Raw genomic sequence first — 17,022 nt, 5'->3', positions numbered from 1 at the left:
CTCTCAACAAATGCACTGCAACAATAAAAATGGGCAATTTATTTTTAATATTTATTTATAATCTTTCAGGCAATGCCCAATCATGGCAGGATGCTGCTGCTCACTTTCTGACAGCTTTCTCTAGCAGTGTCCTGTCAACAGCTCCAGAATGGAATTGCTCATTACTATCCTGCAGACCCATAATTCCTCACCTCTTTATCATCTATTTTGCTGATAACTTCTAGCAGACCAGCAGAAGTTCATTCTCCTTTGCAGAAACTGAACTGTTTATCCTCCAAACTCCTGATGACACAAACAAGCACGGGCGGGAAAAACACAGAAATTGGCAAGAGATGAGCAGGATCCCACTACAACCTCTATAACCAAGGAGACTGCAAATAAATACAAGATATTCCACTTTTATGCTGTTAGAAAGGTCACCAGATTACCAACATTTGTTTTAGATAAAGACAGACTACTTCCCTTTCCAAATCTTTACTGCGCTTTCTCTTTCAGCTATAGAAGAAAAATTTGTGCCAATTACATACTTTGTCATGGAGTGAACATGAAACAAAACTTAGTTGGCAGTTTTTGTTATAAATACCAAGGAAAAAATTTCAAAAAGGAAAAAAAGGAAGGAGAAAGAAAGAAAAGGCAGACACCACTTCTCAACTAACAGAAGAAAATGTAAAGTTCCTTTAAAAAAACCTGAAGGCTTTACACAGTTTTAACCCGAAATCAAATGTGACAAGAGCTGTTGGATGTGCTGCAAGAGACTAATAGCAACAGTTTTGTTAAGAATAAAAAGCTGGTTTGTCACAGCAGCACAGCTCTGCACACACCCTGTATCTCCAAACACCTGAGCTGTGTATGAATACAAATTTCATCTTGTTATTTGCTGAAGTGCTTTTTCCTCAAGATTTACTCTCCACAGATTTAGTGTCCTTGTCTTCCTCTGTGCAACAAAACAATGTTCACTGGGAATCTAAAGCTGCTTCATGCAGCATCAAAGTCGTACATCAATCTTTTTATACAGCAACTGGGATGGGCTGGCACCCTGCTGCCTTTTAGGGAGAGCATTCACCCCTTGATCTCTGATTTTCACATGGCAAGAAATCCCCTCCACCATACAGATATGCATATATATGTACATGAGCATATCTGTGTATGTATATGCATACATGTAGATAAGAAGATTTGAGTAAGGGTGGTTGATTTGTCAGCAAACAGGGTGCAGGGGAAAAGCATTTATTCTGAGCGCATTTGTTTATACCATACTGGAGACAAGTGCGTTTCATAAGCAGGGAGAAAGATCCATAAATGCTTTGCATTGGCAAAAGAAGCCTAAACATCAGCTCAGGATGATCTGCCACGCTATAAATGTCACAGCACAGCACACTGCACTGCCTTAGCTCAGGGCAGAGCTGGTACTGCCTCTTTGGCCATGAGAACCAAAACTGAACTTGATTTCGAACAAGAAATGTTAAAGGAAACATCAACCTGAGCTTAGAGAACAGAATGTCAACTTGGTGAAAGGCTCCAGGTGACTTTGACTGCAGTCAGTCACTACCAATCACTGCTAAATATTTCAGGTCTTACAGCTGTGCCAGGACTTTGTAACTCAAAGGACAAATGCTGGAGCAAACAAGCCTTAAGGTGAAATCTTAACTCCTTCAGAGTAATAGGTTGGACTTGATGATCTCAAAGGTCTTTTCCAACCTAGTTAATTCTGTGATTTTGTAATTGGGAATTTTCCACCAGCTTCAGAGGAGTTGAGAATTCGCTACATATTGGATGCTGCATATTAAAGGATAAAGGACATTGTCATTTTATTTTAACTCATAAGTGATCTTGAAAAGATAGAAATTAGAAATATCAAGCACAGCTAACAGAAACATTAGCACCATATAAAGCTTCTGCACAGTGATGTGGATGAATCACACACAACGTGTCAAGAACAGTACTTCACCTAAAGCCTCCAACTACCTGTCTGCCCTTTGATATTCCAACACACCACAAGCACAGACATGTCCCACTAAAGCCAGAATATTACCCTGTGATACCTGTACTAACTTCCAGTTCCCCTAGAGACTCTAGTCTTCATTTAAGAGAATTCAGCATTAGAAAATTCACCATTTTCCTAAGAAACTCCTTCCCCACTGAATTGCTTTTACTCTTAATACAGTTTATAGTATTTCAAATGCTGTTTGCAACCTTCCCATTAAGGCAAATCATATTGTGCCACCATTGTAGGGCACGAACTGCAGTGCTCTGTGAGACGATGTTGATAAGCCCTCATTCACATTATTCACTACCTGAAAGGACTGTGAGTTCATATCAAACATGAAGCATTTGCCAGGGTCCCTTGCTGCACAAATAAAAGCTACATGCTAGAAACCCGTTTCCAGAGGCAATATGCTAAGCACCAGCTACGAAGACACTCTACAGAGTATGCAAGTGCATAGTGTGAATTTCTACAACCACTTTCTTTTGCTATTGATCAAAGTTGGTCTATCTCTGCAGAAAGGTGACAAAACTGTTACTCAAATGCTCAGAAACAATAAATTATCTTTGTTCAGAAAAGGGACGGAAGAACAGAAGTAGAGATACACATCAGTGAGAATAAAAAATGAAAGGGAGAACAGGAAAATCTGCTCTTTAGAAAGAAGAAAGGTGCGAGCAGAGAGGGAGCACAGACGTGGATATGAAAGCAAGTTTCCATGGCATGCTAAGGGAGAACCCAAACAGCAAGTTCATGTCTGCAGCAGTGATGAGCTGTCCTGCAGGTGAATCAGCCCCACTGTGCGGGATGAGGGTGGCTGAAGGTGCAGCATTTCCGACCCAGCTGTGGCCAGGAGCACGGAGCCCTGCCTGGGGCCAGCGGCCACTGCAGCTCAGCCTGCCGGGGAACAAACCAGGATGCTTTCCACAAAAAGGGATTTGAGGATAAGCACAGCAACAGAGTTACCAAGAAGTCAGCAGCTAGTAACATAGTAACAGAAATCAGCTTTATTTAATAATTTAATTTAACAATTTAATTTAATAATTTAATCCTACACAAGTTGCTTCAAACTTCTCATGAGCAAAGTGACTAAAGTTACCTTCCAGTAGCAACTGATACCTCTAAAATCCATGAAACACGCAGTCTGAAATTGTTATTAAAACACGAGTCCTTGCAAACATATGCCAAGTCTTTCATTTTTTTTATTTTTTTTAAACTCAACAGCAGGTCCTGCAGCGACAGATAGAGTCTAAGTGGTCAGATTCCTCAAGCTTGCTCTCTTAACGCACTCCTGCTCTCCTCTGCAAACCATGACCTCACCTGCAGGCAAGCTGTGAAAGCTGTCTGAGGTCAGGGCATCCTGGAAGCACCCTCTGCTCCCAGAGCACATCCCCTGCTGTGGCGCAGCTTCACTGAAGATCTGGACATCGTTTCTGGCTTCCCCTTCACACCTACATGGTCAAATCTGCTCTATAAACCTAAAAATCTTAGTCTCACAAGAAATTGCCTAAACAAGGAAAGAATTGCAAGAAGAGTAAGCAGAGAGGCAACTTGACCAGAGTGATAGCAAAGAGCTGCTTTGTCACTAACTACAGACTGCAACCAATTCATAGTTATTTCTCTTTCATCGTGTGAAGAAAGTTTCTTACAAAACTGTTAAAACTAGCACAACCTGTATTTACCCAGAATTAAAACACCTGTAAAGTGTTTCTATACAGTACTGATTTTGATTCTGGTTTGCTCAACTATGAGCCACATAACTGTCCCCCAGAACTGCAGGCAAATGCCTGTTCTCATGGTCACTCCTCCAAGGATGGGACTTGACCTCAGCAGCACATTGCAGCACCCTCACAGCATTTCCATATGGCAAGAAATGAGCTTTTGGCTAATTTAAACATACCTGGGTAATTCAATAAGTGGTTAATAAACTGTTAACACAAAAGGTATTACTCAGCAAGCCTGTTCAACTTCACAGGAAGTTTCCTTGGAGAGGACTGAGTTGTTTGGTCCACAGATTTCTGCACACAGGAGTTTAAGTTGCAGCTGAGCAATGCCTTGAGTAACGTCTTCTTCTTAATTGTATCACCAGCAAGGAAACACCTGTGCTCATTTTGTTTATTCAGCAAGCTTTAGAGCATTAGGGATAATAGAAAAGCTTCTTCTCAAGGACTTATGCTCACAATCGGCAGCTGGAATGGCCAAAGGTTTGGGGGTTTGGGTTTTTTTTCCCCCTTCATACACACACAGAAGGACTACTTAAGGAGATGGGTAATCTTAAAAGAAATATTAGTCTTGCAACTAGGTATGTTCAGAAGATACTTTTCTTTATACTGATACATGCAAACCAAAGGACTTCATAAATATCTGTGTTAAATCCTTAAAATGCACAGAATTGAAGCAGCATAAGCTGCTTCCACTGCTGGCAAGCGAGCGCTGAGCTGTGGGAAACGTCACCTTTCACTGCCTTCCCCCAGGCTGAGCACAGGTTTTGGGCCACAGATGTGGCAGCTCACAGAAAAATGATCCCGGTTACTGATGTAGCAGAAAGAAGATAGAGCAGGTTCCATCCACCAACTGCTCCAAAACAGAACCAGCTGCTGCAAAGCAAGCCAGGCACAACCCCAGCCCGTGGCACTGGTAACAGATCTAACCATGGCTGTCCAGACCTGGACCATCCATCCCACCAAATCAGGGCCTTTCAGACAGCTGAAGCAGGAAGGTCTCTTCTCTTGGGGCAGGAAAGGTCCCTGCACAACCCACCTGGGTACCTCGAGGGCTGGCAACTGTTCTGTCAGAACTGGCAAGCGACAGTTTTAGGTTGGGCTCAAACGAATTCAAGACTCTGAAATGGAAACAGAGAGAAGAGCTGCCTGCTTCTGGGAACCCTGCACAGGGTGATGCCAGGCACATGACTTACACTAAAAAGCTGTACACAATAGCCACTTTTTGCACTGCCTTTGCAATAAGAATTTGTCACAGCAAAGTACATTTACGCCATCTCCTTAGTCACAACTCCCCTTTAGTCTCCTTACTCCCCAACAGATATTGTGGCAAAAAAACATCTCATGCTTTTCTTCAAATACACCTTCTCTTCTGTATTCCTCAGTGAGTCACTTACCAAGTTATGAATGCCCTTTAAACCTTCAACCTCCTTTGGGTGACTGGTCTACCCAGCATAGTCACCCGGTCACTAAAAAAATCCCCAAACCACAAACAGACATGGACGTGTGGCAAACATCACTTCTCAGTGCAGCCTCAATACATGTGTTTGTTGTCTGCCAGGCAGTGGTACACACAAACCTGGTCCCTATCCAGTGACTCAGTGCTTCTGTTTGACTGGGAAGCAGAGACAACCAGCCCCGTGTTTTCCTCCTCCAGGAGGAGGCCACACAAGCAGCATTCTGTAAAGCTGGGAGTTGAATCTACATCCACTTGCTGCCACACAGACAGAGCACCTTTCTTCTAGACCCTGAGGCTTTGTTTAATTTTTCATCAGAGTTAGGTTCATACAATCATAGCATCATTTAGGTTGGAAAAGACAGTAGGATCTTTGAGTCCAACTGTTAAAAACACCATAAACCAGCCATTGAAGCTGGCACACTGTACAAGCTGAACACAAGACAACAACATAAATGTTTGCACTTTAGCCTCACACTGGCTGATCCCTGCGCTGATCATCACTTATGGGTAATTTGGATATCTCCTTAGGCAGGGATCAATACATTTAAATTAAATTCTAACACAGGTAATCCACTTGAATACAAAGCAGGCATCTTAAGCCCATTCAGAAACCCCACCCATTCCCTCCAAATCTGGCCCAAGGAAGTCCACCAGTTACACACATGACCTCTAAAAAGCTGACTGAGAGAATCAGAGCTAAAGCAAAACGGAACAGAGATGGATTCAACACACCTGCCATCAACATAGTATTTCCATAATGCAAAACTCAGAGTGCAGTCCTCCTGCATGAGCATCCTTAGTAATTCAGCATGGGATGAAATTATTAACACTGCACGAATTTCACCAAGACCAAACAAGGCCAGGAATATGAAGAGCCCTTAAAAAAAAAAAAAACAAACCAAAAAGCTGAATTTTAAGTTCTTGCACTCGTAAAAACACTAAAAATGGAGAGTGATTGTTCAATAATTCTACCACTGCCAAGAGAAATATGCAGGGACTCAAGCTGTAACTGCCCAGCACCATCAGTCTCTCCTATCACAGGTAATTCCATTCAGAACACAGAACAGAAATTAAAATAACATTATATATTAGTTTTACAGAACCAATATTTATAAAACCCACTTAAAGAAGTACTGCTATCAAATACTTTTTCTTTTTTCTTTTTTTTTTTTTTCTAGCGACATGGAACACTTTAGGACAACAGAACAACCTTTATTTTAAGACTCTTTTCACTTTAACAATTTAAATGAAAATACAAAGGCTGTATAAAAAACCCACCCTAACACAATGATATTCGTAAGACTATTCTTGACTGATTTTACACCCATGTCTGCCCTCCACGTCCTAATGAAGACACTCAGTGGCTCTGAAGAGCCACAGGTTATTCTCAGTGTGCTGTTTCACTTGAGCTCTTACACATCTGCATCTTCATCCTACAGCAAACAACTGAGCACACTGAAAAAGGTGAAATTTAGTTGACAAAGGTGTCTCAAAATCAGTCCTGTACAAAAATCTCTCACATGTTATGCTTACACAGGATAACGATCAAAGGTGGAACTAACCCTAAATATGAAGATTTTCTAAAAGAATCTGCTACTAAAAGAGCACGAACTTGATGAAGTGATGACTTGCCACATCCTAGACTTGTTTAAACTGCATGCTGTAAAGAAAAATATTTCTAAGCAACACTCAGTCTGGGAAATTCTATCTTGAGCAACTCTTGCTTATATCTGACCACAAATATTTGACCACTATGGAATACAGGTATGCATGCATGCCTCTGTTTGCACACGAGTTGCAAACCCGAGTCCTGAACATGTTTTACTCTAGTAAACAGGAAGGGGAGAAACACAGAAACCACCAAACCACCAACTCTCTACTAAAGAAATGATTCTAACACCTGTGGTATCTCTGTGTTGCTATGAAACTACCATCCTAACCTTAGCAACAGATTCAAACATTTGAGGATACATTTTGCTCTCTGTAGGCAACATAAAACAGGCAAATGCTGCAGAACAGGTTATCTCAAGCCAACAGGAAACAGTATTTCAAACTGGACAACACAAGTTAGGAAGAAAGCAACTCACCAATGACAGCAAGCAGGGAAAACAAAACCACACCAATTTATTCAACAGTGAAACAGTATTTCATAATGGAGTTGCTATTTGCCAAGTGTGGAATAGAGACCTGAAGTACTTTCCTCACCAGTTACATCAATCCACCTCCTAACCCAGTCCCAGCTGAGCTACTGGAGTCACTGCCAGGGGCTTCCAGCTGGAGCAACCACTGACAAAAGCCCCAGAAACAGGAGGGAATTGTTCAGGGACGAGGAGGAAGTGAGTGCACGAGACTGTGTTAAAACTAAGAACAATATACAAACATTTACAAGCAAACAAAACACACAGCACCTCGTTCATTGCCTACCAAAAGCTTGACAGCACTGAAGCTTAGGTGGCAGAATTCAGAGCAAAGCCTGGCTGGTTCTGGTAACTAAACTGGAAACACACCCCTGAGGTTGAATCCAGGAGAGTATGAAATTCAAGGGCTTCCCTTCACTGATCCCTTCCAGGTGACACCCGCTCCACAAACAGAGAGCATCTAGAGCATTTCATGAGGCATTTCACTGGAGCCCTAACCAAGGGGAGCAAGCACCCCAAAACTCACACTCTAGATGCCCACTGCAGCTTCACACGGTGGGAGCAGGAAAAGGCCAGCGCAGTCTGCTTTTCTTAGACATCCAGGGATGAAAAAAAACAACTTCAAAAGAAAGCAAGGAGAAAAAATACTGTATTTTTTAACTGGGGCTTGAGGGTGAAATCACTGTTTACATTGTCTGTGAAGTGAGCAGGTTTGAGACCATCATCTCCTAATAAATAGTCATTATTCACTTGCAGTCACTTAGCACAGGAGGTCACGCAGGGGCAGCCTGGCCAGTGGAAATGTTTAATACTGAATTACATTAGAGAGGCTCAGGACAGTGTCATCACAGCTACAGTGCCACCTGCAAAAGCCACCCAACTTTCCTTTGGTTTCAGTACCACTGAGACCTGGCCTGGGCTTTGGGGATGAGATGATGTGATCTTGCTATGAAGGCGAGACACAGCAAACGTCAGAGCTAACAACAGAAAGCCAGATGGCCCTGAGCCTATTGCACCATTTTATCACCGTACTGCTGTAAAACACTATCACCTATTTTGATCACATCTCTTATTAGAAACACGAACACAGGGATGATGAGCTGCCTGTAGGGCAGGCTGCACAGGAGTCTCCAGCTCTCTTCTGGGGGGAGCCACCCAGCACATGGGCAGTGCCATGTACTGGCACACGACATGCCAAAAATACAGACAAACACCCTCATTTGTGTGCACAGAGCTGAAGGAGCAGGACTCAGATGGCTTTGCTCAGATGTTTCATAATCCTCCTCCCCCTGTCCTCTACTCAGCAGTTCAGTCAGAGCCAACTACAGTTACAATTATTGCTATAATTATTATTTTAATAAGAACCAATGACTTATCAAAATATTGCGCTGAAGACTTGCACATCTTTTGTTGTAAGACTGCCAAAAAGGCAGTTCATTGCTGAGGTACTGCTCCATGTACTCTGCTAGCAGGCAGCACCTCCAAGTTTCTATTTATGCCACTGAGTGACTAAACTCAAGTGAATGCCAAAACGTAAGCAATTTGAGGCACAGTAGCTGTGCAAAGTATTATTATTCTCCTAGTGTATACACACTAACAGCTTTGTTTACTACATTCACTCCTCTTCTGCTTGTTTGCTTGGTTTTACACACTGTAGGCCAAGTTGCTGAACTTAGAAGCCATAAGGTAGCCACCTGAATTCTTATTTACATATTTAAACAGCTGTCAGGCACCCACAGCAAGTTTTAAGTGCATAAGCAAGCCTGTAAGCATCTAACTCAATATACTTAGGTGCCTAGATTTATCTCCAGCTAGCCAAATGTGGATCTCTGCAGACAAGCTGCTACCTTTCGTGAGAGTATTTTTTTCTCTAAAGCAGTATTAGCTTGATAACAGATTATTTTTTATTTACATGCTTGTTCAAGATGACTCCAATCCAGATCTCTGGTAACGCTCCATTTCTACAGAGAAGTCCAGTTTACATTTTCATAATTAGCAGATGGCCATTTATTTAGTTACAGCTCCAGGTACACTGCCACACTGAGAAAAAAGTTCCTTAGTTTAAACAAGTGAGGACACTGGCAGCTGTGGGACTCCTCATCAAGGGTGGGGGGCAGTTGTCGCCCTGCTGAGCTTGCAGGTAGAACATGTAGAACTCTACCTGCCTCTGTGACATGCACTTGTGCAATTCTAAAGAACAAAAAAATTCCCATGAAATGTCATTTTTCATGACCCTCTCCCAGGTAAGGGTCAACAGGCTGGATGTAGTTTCAGGGAGCTTGCTTCACTTTAGTCAACACACTCACGACCTCAAACACATTTTCTTTCAAAGAAGACATTTTAACTGAACCGTGTGTGCTCCTGAATCAGAAAGAGTGCAATTATAAAGAACAAAGATAACTAGAAACAGGCTGAGTTTTAAGAACAAAATGAGAGACCTCTCAGAAATTCAGACAGCACAAAATCCAAAATTGACCACCACAAAAAGTCAGTGAACAGCATCAACTTGAAGAAAAATACTCAGATTCCACCAATATAACTGAACCAAAAAAGCACATCTGAAGGGCAAGCAAAGGCTGCAGCATGAAGCAGGAATGAGTGTCCATGACTCATTCAACCAAATCCAAGTTAAACTGAAGTTTGCAGTGTCATTCAGCTTTGTAGAATTGTTTTAAATAAGCATCCCACTTACTCTCTAATAATAGAACAGCAACAGAACAGTAGCTTGAAAACAAAATGTATGTGGGAAGCATTCACGATCTGACCTCAGAATCAGCCACACACTAGTGTGAAATCTTTTTTAGCTAACTTTTTAAATTAACCAGTATTCATTTATTGGCTTAATTTCATCACAAAAAAAAAAAAAAAAAAAAAAGCAGCAAATTATAGACATGTTATAAATAGTTTGTCCCTTGGAGAAATTCTCTAATAATCTCTAAAAATAAGAAGTCACATGATTTCAGTGTCCTGTACAGACCCTTTCAATACTCAGCAAGGTTACACTATATATGTTTAGGTAATGTTGCTCAATTTTTGTATCCATACAGTTATAAAAGCCTGGTCTCTTCACGTTTAGTGCATACTCACACTCAGTAAAGCATTCATAAAGCTGTATTTGATGTAAAACTTGGGAATAACTCCACAGGAAGCACATGTCCACAAGGCATCAGAACCATTCTGTGCTTCCAAGTATACTTGGTCAAAACCAGCTGGGCAGCCAATTTATAATGCTAGCCTCTTGCTGCATTCTTTCTTGATCCATCCACGCTAATGATCCTTAGACTCATCCCATCCTTAGGCTGTACAGTGCCCATCACAGAGGAATTCTGACTGGAAGTCACTGAGGAGGGGTTTGTGGAAGTCCTGGGCTGAACAGGTGATACTGCAAAGTTCCATTTGTGACTCTTGTTAACTGCTAGCAGCTATAACTTGCTATTCAGCCTGTAAACTCTTCAAGACAGGGACCTTTCCTCACATATGTCTGTGAAGCTTCTAGTGCCCAGATGGTGCCATACAAATGAACAATAATTATATTTTCATGTAGACCATTAGTGTGCATAATGTAAATTACTTTCACTGATCCAAGAGGAAATAATTTTCTCATTTCGAAATGAAAAGAGAGAGTAAAAATAATGATTACTTGTTTGATGCTAGTATTATAACAATAATTACATTTGTGGGTCCAGAATCCCCAGCTGGTCTGTACTGACTTTAATGGAGTTATACCAATGCATGGCAGCTGACAAGCTCCTGGTCCTTGCTGAAGATCTCAATTGCTTCACAAGAACAGATTCCTTCACAAGAACACTGCTTCCATGAAGGCTGGGATGTTAATCAAGCACACTTTGCAGACTTGGCCTCTGAAGGAACGGATTCCTACATGCATGGCAGGTACCTGAGCATCACTGCCACAGCCCCCTGCCTTGCTGGCCCAGAGGAGCAGGCTTTTGTACAGATGCACACTTCAAAAGGGCTGAATTGCCTTCTGGACACACTCATCTCTATCCATGAGAAGGCCTCAGGCCCCACATGCTTGTGAGATTGACCCCAGGCTTAAGCACCCAAAAGAGGACAGCCATAATCAGCAGCACCAAATATGAAAGCAAAGAATAAAATTGGGACCTGCCAGGGCCTGGCTCCACTGGAGGAAAGAGATAAAACACACAATTATCAAGACCAAAGAGGACTAGTATGGAGCACCAATGATTGAAAAACCCAAAACTACATGTCACCCTTAGTTATGTGGCCCTAAACACTGTGCTAAAGATGTCAAGAGGTTACTAATGAGAGTAGACAACCAGGACTTTCCCCGGTCCCACAGAGCAGTCTCCCATGCAACATGTGCTCTGTGGAACAGCATCAAAGGCCTACCATTACTTAAAAAAACTGAAGGACTGAACTTCCAAGTCTAAAAATCAAACACTTGAAACTGCTAGTCCTGAAACTCTACTCATATGAGCAGTTATAAGCACCAGAACCCGTGTGCCCTCTGAGCGTCCGCACAGGGATGCTCCTGCATCTGCTCGAATCAGACATCCCATCAGCCATAGCCAAAAGAAAAAAATACAGGACATTGTATTCCAATTAAAGAGTCACTGCAAAAGCCTCAGGAAAGTGCCAGATTTAATTTTAACACTGTAAAGAAAAATTAGGAAGTATTTAATTGAAATTAATCCTTGAGGTTATAAAATTTGACTGTTCCTACAAATTAAGATCACTTCATGCTTTCATTGTACTCCTGGTCCTTCAGCAAGCACTAATACGATGCCATATCACAGATCACAGACTTGCAATGCTGAGAAGAAGAAATATTTTGAAAAATATTTCTGAATAGAGCCAAAACATGTGGCAGGTAATGAAGGCCTTTTACACCAAAAAGTACCCATTTTGCAATAGCTGATGGGAAGTAAATGGGATTTGTACATCCCCTGTACAACAGTTGGTCTTCTCTTGCTAAAAAATTAAAACGCTTCTATTTCAAAGGGAACATCTGCAAAATCCCATCACACATTAAGGAATAAAAAAAAAAAAAAAAAAAAAAATACACCAGTGGCCTGAAAAAGGCTTCCGATGCATTTCATATCATACATTCCCACATTCCTGCAGAGAAGATGCTGAACGAGGGAACTGCTGCAGGAGACCAGCAATCTACTCTGGCTCTAACACTCCCCTTAAATGATGCATACATTAGTTCTCTTACTGCAAAGATTTGTTTGTTTTATTAACGGGTGCCTTGTTAAGTGCTAAGACTTTGTAAAAATCATTATGCAGCTTCCAGCTGCAGATGTATTGTCTCCCCCTTTGCCATTACTAAATGATGAGTTGTCTCCATTCTCCTTCTCGATTGTTATTAAAACCGTAGTGCAGTACAATTAAGCTCCTGATAATAAGTAGAACTGTACTTAAGTCAGTACTATGGACCCATTCTCTTACAAATATATCATTTTTGGCCACATAGTAGCTCGATGCTAATAATTTTATTCACAACACAGGGTACCTTAACTAAGGTGTTTCACTAAGCCCGGTGTACTAAAACTAGAGAGACTTAATTTCCAGAGATTGATTCACTCTGGACTGAAGTTTAACACACAAATGATTAGCTCATATTAAACTTCTTTGCACCTCTCAGGTCTGGAAATTTTTTTGAAAACTAGTTTTCCCTCATTTCTTGCATTCAGATTAAATTACTGAGGCCACAGTTCTACATCAACAAGCTGCTTAGAGGGGAAGATATTTAAATAGGTACTATTTGGTTGTGTTTACCTATATGGAACCTATACATTCACTGATTCAAGCAAAAGGATAAATCAGGGGTGGAATAGTTCCTTCTTTCTTGAAAACTCATTTGTTTTATGAAGCTTAACAGCTTATTTTACACTTAAGTGCAACTCTGTAGAGTGAACTCCCAGGGACCCCAGTGACTCTTCCAGCAGCAGCACAACTCCTTGCCCACGGCAGAGGCACACCCGCAGCCACCCCAGTGCAGAGCTGTGCTGCAGTGCTGGTGCTGCACTGAAAGCTGTGCTCCATCCAGAAACTCACTTGTCCCACACCTCCCACACGATGCTCAGCCAGAGGGTAGGTCTGGGCTGTGTGTTTGCTTCTGGCAAAACAGTGCTGGGAATCCACCTGCAGAATCTAAACATTCCAGGGGCAAATGCACTTCAAAAGAAAACTCTCGTTTCCAAACCTTAAAGAATCCCAAGCTTTTATATTATACACAAGGTGAATTCTGCACTGGTTTTAGTTTGGGGAAGCATTTGGACAATGCTGGGGGAAATAACTGATGGATGAACCTTAGAGGAAGTGGAGTAAAGCCTCCTGGGTTTTCTTTGCTGTATGATTCCCCTGGTGTTTTCCAGCTTTAGAGTTGCTGCTTCTTTGCTTTTAGTTACAACAACTGACCACAGTTTTTATAATCCTTAGCGTGGAGCAGAGCAGCCCCTGGATGCCTTTCCTAGCTTCAGTAACCAACAGGGATTACAGAGTTTAGGCACACATTGTAATTACTTTTTGCACCTTTAACCTGGCGGAGCTCAGTGCGCATCACCAGGAGGTGACAAGGAAGGAACAAGCAAGAAAAACTGGGCTCGAGTACATTCAGCTGATCAACCCATGGAGGCCCCAGCCTCGCTCTCCACATTGCCAGGAGAAGATGAAATACCACATTTCCCCCTACAGATATGAAATTAAGGAGCAGCACTGGTGATCCTCAGGACTGCCCTCCCTAGCTTAACTTTTGCTTGGAATTAAAACTGCTCACTGACCCCAAGCAGACTTTCTTTTCATTCTACAGTTCTCAACATTTTGAGGTGTCGATATATTTGGTTCCTCTGGCAGCTTCATGCTGAAAGAAACATACCATTTCTTTAAAAGAACACACAAAATTTCAGACTGAAGAAACTCTTTGATCCCACACCAGCAGGCAAGAGCTGTATTTCACCGAACTGACACAGTAACAGGCACTGGCATTTCTGCTTTATGGCAAAACAGGCAGCAGTGAAAACCCAAGGCTAGCAGGAGGCACAAAGGAGCAGCACGTACCCACAGTCAGGGCCTTCAACACCCAATTCCACGGCAGGGCTGCAGCTGGGCAGCACAAGCACACCCCTGCGACACACATCTGCCTGTCAGTGCAACACCACAGCAGCACATGCTTTGCTGTCACATCCCTCTCATCCTCAGCAGCCCCAAAGCAGGGATTTGCATCCCATTTTCCTCCCTCTGAGCTCCCAACACACATCATCCACAAGCCCCTTCCAGCACCGCTAGCAGGCTGCAGTAAGGAAGCCCGAGACTGAGCAGTATGCTTGCAGTATTTGCACAAAAAGCTGTAGCATGCTTTCCAAAGATAAAGACCCTTGCATAAAAATCAACCCATTCTCAGAAGGGAGCTTAATTCTTCTGTGCTTTTGACACTTGAGTTAGGCTGCATGAATAAAGCTCGTGCAAAGGGTGCAGCTGCAAGAACAGTTGCAAGTACCCACTGAAATCACTGCTAATGACACAGTTGATATTTCTTTAGAAGTATCTATAAGCTGGTTTAATTAAATATGGAACAACTGCAGGAAACTGCTTATGACTAATGAAAGCTCCAGATGTGACTGGTCAGGGGAGCTAGCACAGTAAGTGGTTTCAGTTGCAAAATTGCTCAATTCAAAATTGTTTCTTCCTGCCAAGTTGGCAATTCCCGTTCAATTATGCACAGGTACAGTGGCAACCCTTTTACTATGGTACAATGTTATTTTATCTACCAAATGATAGTGCTTATTACATGTATCTGATCACATTTAATAAAAATCTAAATATCTTTCAAACACCTGGTTCAAAGGACTGTGTTTCTCTTCCACAGACACAAATTACCAAATCCTCACACCAGTTATGTCCAACTCAGTAAAGTAAAAGAGGCACCCCCACTTCAGTGTTGTACACAGGGCTGAGACAAATTAAAACCAAGACAAATAAAAGCACTGTAGCCTCATATGGCAACTTTCAGACATACCTTTGAAAAGCACTGTCTTCTGCCAAGTGTCCAAAATCTGGTTTGCACAACTATTTAGTATAAAGGCTCTTAGAAGGGTAGTTAGCAGGACAAGTGAAAAAAAGTGAAAAAAACATGATCAAGTATTACATCCCAGAAAAACATTTAGCAACCTTTCAAAAATATACTCCTCAAAACGTATTAAAACACGCCATCCCATTCACAGACCAAAGACACATTGAAATTAATACTATTTTTTGGTTAAAATGCAAGACTGAGAAACTTTTGAAAAATCCTTGGGGGGCCCCTCAGATGCACTTAACCCAAGCCATGTGGATATAATGGAACTACTGTATTCACACCAGCCAGCTTCTCTAACAGTTGCAAAACAATTTGACATACACAAACTATGGGAAACTTGGACTGAGAAGGATGCTAACTTTGCTTGGCTATTACATAAATTGCATTGTAATGTGGAAACAAAGCAACAGGAAAAAAATCTTCTTTCATATAGATTATATACAATTCCATTTATCAGAGATTTTCCTTGTGAACGGAGACTGAAATTAAGACTGGTAACTTTACCTACCAATTTAAGACAGGTGCCAAGTTTTTAAGGCAGAAGGCTGCACAAAGCCAATTTCCCTATCACTGTTCCAACAAGCACACATTGCCATCAATAGATGGATACTTAAGTGTGAGGTTTTGTATTCTGACAAAGTAATTTTAAGGATGGTGGCCACTTCCCAGTGTGCAGGTTAAGCGAAGCCACAAGTACCACAAAGTCATCTTGAAGAAGCATTGCCCAATCACCTCTTGACAAAGCACTTCGTTAAGTACTCTGCCACTTGCCTTGAGCATTGTTGCCTTTTTTTTCTGATATCAAAGTCAGGCATTGTGGCACAGCCCAGTGTGATCCATACCAATCATTTAGATAACGAGGGGAAAATTGGTGCACTCAGCATGTGTTTTAAAGCATGTCTTCTATTCAGAACCCCAGTGCTCCATCTTTAGGTCTTTGATCAAAACTGTATGCAAAAGGCATGATTCATAACTGCCAGCACCAAAATACTCATATTCTGTGTCTGCGTGTGGCCAGCATGGAAACAATGAGCTCCCGACCCCGAACTCAGCACTCGTTCCTGCACATCGGGTGCAAACTGGATACACGGCCAGGACAACTGCTAAGAGTACCTGTTCCAACACAGCCCAGAGCCCACAGAAGAGGATCATTTCCTAGAAAGTCTGGGGAGCTGGGAAGCAGGGCTGAAGCTCCAGGTGCAGCCTGCCCTCTCCCGGCCCCCTGCCTGCCCAGGTACCAGCGTCCGCCAGCCTCGATAACCCACAGCAGAGAGATCAAGGAAAAAAGCTGGAGAAGACTGAGAGATGAAAGAACAAAAGACTAGATGGACAGGAAAAGAGGCAGAGGGCAAGGTGCTGGAGGAAAAATAGTGGAGCCTAAATAGCTACATTTATGAACACAGCAAATACCAAGACAAGATTATGTGTACAGACAAAATCTGAATTCAGTAAACTAGAATTTTAATTTTCACATCTAGAAAGTAGAGCAGGATTTGTACACAGTGGGTGGGTACGTACTACAAGCTGTCCCAAACGTTAGTGACGGAGTACTTGTATGCTGGGAGCTCAGCTCTTTGCAGCCTTTCGAGGCCAAACCACTCACTGTAATTTACAGGGGTAAGTCACCTCTGAGCCCCAAGTTCTTGCCTTCTCTCTCAAGG

The 17,022-nt window shown here is 42.1% G+C and overlaps 1 protein-coding gene across 4 annotated transcripts in view; it reads right to left on the bottom strand.

The window, feature by feature from the left end:
* XYLT1 (xylosyltransferase 1) overlaps nt 1–17,022 on the bottom strand; it is a 171,014-nt gene that overhangs the window by 152,657 nt on the left and 1,335 nt on the right. The window lies entirely within an intron of this gene.

The sequence above is a fragment of the Corvus kubaryi genome, unplaced genomic scaffold (genome assembly GCF_017639235.1).
Source record: "Corvus kubaryi isolate FWS band 111438036 unplaced genomic scaffold, C.kubaryi_AGA036_p1.0 37387, whole genome shotgun sequence".
Lineage (NCBI taxonomy): Eukaryota > Metazoa > Chordata > Aves > Passeriformes > Corvidae > Corvus > Corvus kubaryi.
This window is presented reverse-complemented; position numbering and strand designations above follow the sequence as displayed.